The following is a 6,743-nucleotide window of genomic DNA, read 5'->3' as shown; positions in this document are numbered from 1 at the left end:
CAGAATCTAAATTACCCATCTTGACTTTCCATCTATTTACACCATAGCTTCATGAATTATGGGTACATACAACTCAACTAGCTTTCAAACGAATAATTTTCTTTGAACAGAATAATAAAAAAATGAGCCATTTTCATTAATCTGACAATAATAATCCTAATCGATTCTCCCTTCCTCAATGTCAACGATTGTTTAGATACGAAACCCATCAACTCGCCTTCATATCCCATAAAAAATTATAACAAACCATAACATCTCAAATAGGACTTGATATTCAACTTTGACATACTAGATATCTCGATACAAACTCTAAAATTTTACGTTTTATTCCCAGTTACCGGTAACTTCATCTCAAATCATTTCACAGTTTGCCATATCTAACTGAAACAAACAAACACTGCAATAAGCCTCTTGTAATATCTCTTTATAATCTCAGAATTATTCAATTCATACATTTGAATTCAGAAATATAAACTATTATCCAATTTGTACTGTATTAGCAATCTATTTTTCTGAATCTATTCCAGTTTAGCTAACAAATTCAATTTTTTATGCATCTCATAAATTCTCTAAAGAATTAACAATTTAACTCTTATGCCTATACTAATCGAACAAGCATAATTCAAAGCTACCAGTTAAACACTACCGTCAACACTGAATATCTTCCCTAATGTAGACTAATTTTAAATTGAAACTTCTGTCAATAGAATTTTCAATTGGTCAAAACTTTGTTGGCACTTATCTGATCAAAGAAATTTAATAGTTTTCTTATAATGAATTCATCCTTGGCAATACAATTATTGAAAGATTCTTAGTGATTAATCTATCAATATGTGGCTAAAAGGCTTGATTGTTCAGATCCATTAATGTTGCGAGAATATTATACTCCTTATAATCTCTATCGATTAATCCTTATAACTAAATCTAAAATTATTTTAATTCGGTTGTAGACATTCTCATACAAGATAATTAAGATCGAAGAAATTCCATCAAATGAACTAGAAGAACTATTATACTCCTTCCTATGAAAACCTTCCCTTAGACGAATCACGGTGCTCTGCAAGGCATCTATTCGAGCAGCTAACGGGTTTGTGGCTGAAAGATGGCAAAAAAGCACCGCATCTAATAAGACAGATGCTACAACTGCATAGCTAATACAATGCCCCAAGTACCAATAATAAACTCCAAAGTAAATGAGAAAAATCTATGTAGTTCCAGCAACAATAAGTACAATAATATTATTTTTAAAAAGTTGAAACCTATACAAGCATGCTTCCGTGCTCCAGTCAGGAGTTATAATCGCAACAAATGTAATAGCCCCAAGCCAAAGTGCACCTTTTACAGTCAAACGATATAAGATAGAATAGACAAGAAGAACAATAAGGAAGCCAAGGTAAAGAAGTCCAAGAGGTAAAGCCCTACTAAACTCCCGAGGGTATAACTCGTTTAGGCCTGGTGGTTCTGGTAAATAAAACACATGATTCATTTATATACTATTAGAGCATGCAAATTTATGTGCTCTCTAAACATACTCATCCACATCCAAGACATTTCCATCAAAGATCATGTGGCATATAAAAAGCATCTTGATTGTTAAGGCAATTGCTAATACACTAAAGAAATCCAGAAGGAAATTATCGCTCAGACGCACTGGAACCAGGTGTGACATAAATGGCACAAAGCTCTTATGCACAAATCAAAGTAACAACCAACAGAAACAGAAAAGCAAGAACAATTGAGTTTTGCCATTGAGTCCTCAATCATAGCATAATTTAATAAAATGCCAATAATAAAGTAATGCCAGCCATTATTACAACCAGGTAAACAATACCTTTGCCTAATATTATGATTAGCCAGCATCTCTACATTTTATTCTTTGAAGTAGTATCTTCGTCACAGCATATTTAGTTGTTTATTTCTTTATTTACAATTTATTCGGATAATCACTCTCATTATTACCGTTACATTTCTACTTTCACTTTAGTCATAACATTTCAAGTTATTCATTCATATCACGTATTGCTTACACCATTATTGCACTAATTGCCACCACATATTTATCATTGACTTTTCTATAGCATTAATTGCATTTTATTATAATAATTAGACCACTTTTGTGCCTCAATTCGATCCTCGTGGGAACAATACTCACTCATCACTTTATTACTTGAATCAACGTGTATACTTGCACAAAATCTCATATCATTTCACATGCGACAATACCAAATGCCAAAGTATCGATACTTATCTCAATAATGGTAATAATCTCATCTTAGCAAATTCAATTCATGCCAAGAAATTACCTAACCACAAAAGACAACAATCTCATCCATTCAACACCTAAATAACAAACCAATGTGCCATGCAAAGGTACCACATTTCAAACATTTAACCTAAAATCAATTTAACATCATAATTTCATTCATTTCCTTCCCAAATTCAAAAGGCCATGCATAAGCATTAACATCATATAAATGCACCTCATATATATACCATCAACAAAAGCATTAAGGAACACCAAGGCTTGTCATAATCAACTACAAACCAAATAGACATTCCACCCTATATGTAACACCTCAAACCCGGCCTAGACGTTACGACCGAATCTAACTTGTCACATAAAAGAGTTTTATGAAATCAAAGTCTGATGGGGAAAATCGTTCGGTAAAAATCCAATTAGTTTTTTCTTCTTAGAACTATTTGGTAAGTTATAAAAAAAACACCACACGCTAAAACGATTTGTTATTGCAGGTTTAAATTTGCGGAAGCTACTCTATTTACAGTTGTCTTAAAGTTGAAAATACGTGTTTGCCTTGAAAATTAGTTTTTTGTTGTGAAAAATTATTTGTATCCGTTAAGCAATTCAAAATAAATAATTAAAAACCCAATTAAAAGAAAATTTAAAACACCAGAGGCCTTATTCCATAAAAGTCACCACAAAGTAAAATTTTAATAACTGGTCTAGAATAGAATATTAGCGAATGTGTGGCCACCTCTGAGTCCCTCATAGCTCCAAATCATCTAAGGATAGGGATTACCTACACAGTCAGAAAAAAGCGTAAGTTACGAGAACTCAGTGTGTAATCCTCCATCACGCAGTATCAGTCTGGGCCTGAGCCCTAATTAGACTCAGTACAGTGTGGGCCTTAGCCCAATAAAGAAATAGTGTGAACCTAAGCCTAATACAATATCAGTATGGTGCAAGAATGCAAAACCCACCCCAATCTAGCCAACACCCCACCCATACCAATCCAACACACCATGTAGGGACAAAGTCGACCCACCCATCCCACACACTAATATTGCAGCATAGTTGCCAATAATAATAACGCAGCAGAGCTGCCAGTACAGTATATGTGGCAACGCCACTAGTAACGGTAATTATGGCAGAGCCACCAATATCAGTATGTGTGGCAGAGCCACCTGAAACAGAACTTCCTCCATACCAGAATCCCAACGCATGCAGTATGCCATGTCATAAATTATACATGCATGCAATATGTCATACTCAGTAACAATCATATAAATGTCATAAAGCATACGGTCATACATAGCATAAAGCCATAACAGTCATTTATTCTCCTAGGGGTATAACGGTCATTCTACCTTTCTGGGGTATTTTAGTAATTCTACCCTTCGAGGATATTTCAGTAATTATTACCTTTTAGGGGTAGTTTGGTAATTTTTACCCTTCAGGGGTATTTCGATAATTTTACCCATCGAGGGTATTTCGGTAATTTTACCCATCGAAGGTATTTTGGTAATTTTACCCATTGTGGCTCAGTTTTCCGCACAAGCAGTCGCACACTCATGTGGGAGCGGTTGCCGTGTTTTTGGCTTTTCAACTTGTGCCGATTCGAAGTAATGATGGTGTGGATAAACACCTGATTCTGAAGACGCGTTAAATCCACGGACGCCGAACCTATATTTGGCAATCAACTTCGTTAATCGATTACACTGTTACACAGTTAATTACACTTAAGTCATCAAGATCGCTCACTTACCCAACTATGATCGAGGGAAGAAGAACGGTTCGGTTACTCAGGTAGTCGCCAACCCTCGTCCCTTCTTAAGATTCCTAGGCACAAACTATAATTGAGAAGCACCTAAATTGATTTGATCAAGGAAAAGCATTTATTTTACCATACTTACCCAAAGTGCGAGAGTACTACGGTAAGAAGTAGCCTGACGATTGGCCCCAAAAAAGAAGGGGAAAACGATGATCAAAAGAATCAAGAGGGGAAGAAGTTGATTAGGAAAAATAAACAAAAGATGAGGGAAACTAGATGTTGAATTTGGCAACAAGGATTTGGCCTAAAGAAGAAAGAGTAGATATTGGGGTTTGGGAAAATAAGAACGAGAAAGTAAGCAGCAAAGTGGAGAGGGAAAAAGGAAGGAAACTTTTGGCAAAGAAGAGTAGAAAAGGAGACAGAGGTTTGGCCAACAAGAAGAAAGGCAATGGAGAGATTCAGCAAAAAGCGAAAAGGAGGGGAAAAATAGAGATGAGCAAAAACAACTCGAAATTTGCCAAAATCGGTACCAAATGCCAAAACCAAAAACTGACCAAAATTTTCACCAGTGCAAGAGAGAAACACTTCAACACCAAATGGCTAGAATGACCAATTCGGCACCTGCATTCCCCTTAGCCGAAATTCCTTGAGTGCTAAAGTCCCAATTCGGCATAACTCCTCCTTTCCTCAACTCCTCAATTTTCTCGACAAATCTCTCCCCTTATTACTCCATCGATTTCTCCTCAACTCCCTCCATGACCAGTTCAAACTTCCTTCGGTAGTATTCCACTCCAACTCTGTCACCTTCACAACTCAAGCAGCAAAATAACAATCCATTGCGCACCTCAGGACTTGAACCTCAAACCTCACAAATACACAACACTCCACCTTGCCACTAGACCACAAGCCCTTTTTGTGACATAAAATAAACACTATTATTTATAAAGCCTAAAAACTAGCATCCAAATTCATTTTTAAGGAAAAACTAAAAATTTTACCAAGGCCAATACTTGAACCCAAGCTCTTTAAACACTCCCAAACACACCCAAATTACTCAACCACTGAAGCAAACAAGTAGTTTGTCAAAACATACAAAAATTAAATACTAGAATTTTGGGGCGTTACAACTCTACCCCCCTTAACGAAATTTCGACCCCGAAATTTACCTAATCAGAAAAGATGAGGGTATTGTCATCGCATCCCCACTTTGGGTTCCCACGTGGCTTCCCCTGAACTCTGATTAAGCCATAGCACATTGACTAAAGGAATAGACTTCTTCCTTAATACTTTAACCTCACGGTCCAAAATCTGCACTGGTTCCTCCTCGAAGGTCGAATCTGGCCTAACCTGGATTTCCTGAACTCGAACAATGTGTGTGGGATCAAAGCGGTAATGTCTTAGCATGGAGACATGGAACACATCATGAATTCAGTCTAATTCTAGAGGCAACTCAAGTTGATAAGCGACCGGTCCCACACGCTTCAATATACGGTAAGGCCCAATGGACCTAGGGCTAAGCTTACCCTTCCGTCCAAACTTAAGTATCTTCTTCGAAGGAGAAACCTTGGGAAACATATAATCCCCCGTAGAATAGTCAATCTCTCAGTGTTTAAGATCCACGTAAGACTTTTGCCTATCAGACATTTCCTTCAACTGATCCCGAATCAGTTTTACCTTCTCCTTGGTATCAGCAACCAACTCTGGCCCCAGAACTCACTGCTCGCCCAACTCAGTCCAATAGGTAGGGGTACGACACCTACGACCATATAATGCTTCGTACAGTGCCATTTGAATACTAGACTGATATCTATTATTGTACACAAACTCTACTAGCGGAAAACAATCTTCCTAGTTGCCTTAGAATCCCAATGCACAACACCTTAACATATCCTCCAAAATCTGAATCACCCTTTCAAATTGACCATCTGTCTAGGGATGAAACACAGTACTAAAGTCCAGTCTTGTACCCAAGGCCTCGCATAACTTCTTCCAAAATCGAGATGTAAACCGGGGATCTCTATCTGATATAATAGAAACCGGTACCCCATGCAATCTTACAATCTTAGCCATATACAGTTTAGCCAACTTCTGCAAGGAGTAATCAGTACGGACAAGTATAAAACGGGCAGATTTAGTCAATCGATCCACAATAACCCATACCAAATCCTTCTTAGTAGGCGTCAAAGGTAGCCCACTCACAAAATCCATGGTTATTCTCTCCCACTTCCAAAGTGGAATTTTAACTGGCTTAAGTAACCTGAAGGTAACTGATGTTCAGCCTTCACTTGCTGACAAGTTAGAAACTTACCCATAAAATCGGTTACTTCACACTTCAATCGAGGGCACTAGTACAACTCACGAAGATCTCGATCCAATTTATTCCAGCCTGGATGCATAGCATAAAGACTACTATGCGCCTCTCGCAGTATAGACTGCCTCAAATCATTACCCTTAGGTACACAGACTCTTCCACAGAAACACAGTACTCCTTCATTATTCAACCAAAAATCTGAAGTTTCCCCATTCTCAACCTGACGAAAATGAGGAACCAGTAACTTATCCAACATCTGTTGAGCCTTAATATGTTTTGTCCACGTTGGTCTAATTTGTAACTCAGCCAACAAGCTACCATCATCAAACAAGCTAAGACGAGCAAACATCGCTCTAAGTTTAGATACAACCCTACGGCTTAAGGCGTCATCTACCATGTTAGCCTTACCAGGATGGTATTCA

At 37.5% G+C, this 6,743-nt stretch overlaps 1 pseudogene; it reads right to left on the bottom strand.

Moving 5' to 3' along the window:
- Positions 1–898: 898 nt before the first annotated feature.
- Positions 899–6,218, bottom strand: LOC128037433 (calpain-type cysteine protease DEK1-like; annotated as a pseudogene).
- Positions 6,219–6,743: the final 525 nt, after the last annotated feature.

This window comes from Gossypium raimondii, unplaced genomic scaffold (assembly GCF_025698545.1).
Source record: "Gossypium raimondii isolate GPD5lz unplaced genomic scaffold, ASM2569854v1 Contig00258, whole genome shotgun sequence".
NCBI lineage: Eukaryota > Viridiplantae > Streptophyta > Magnoliopsida > Malvales > Malvaceae > Gossypium > Gossypium raimondii.
This window is presented reverse-complemented; position numbering and strand designations above follow the sequence as displayed.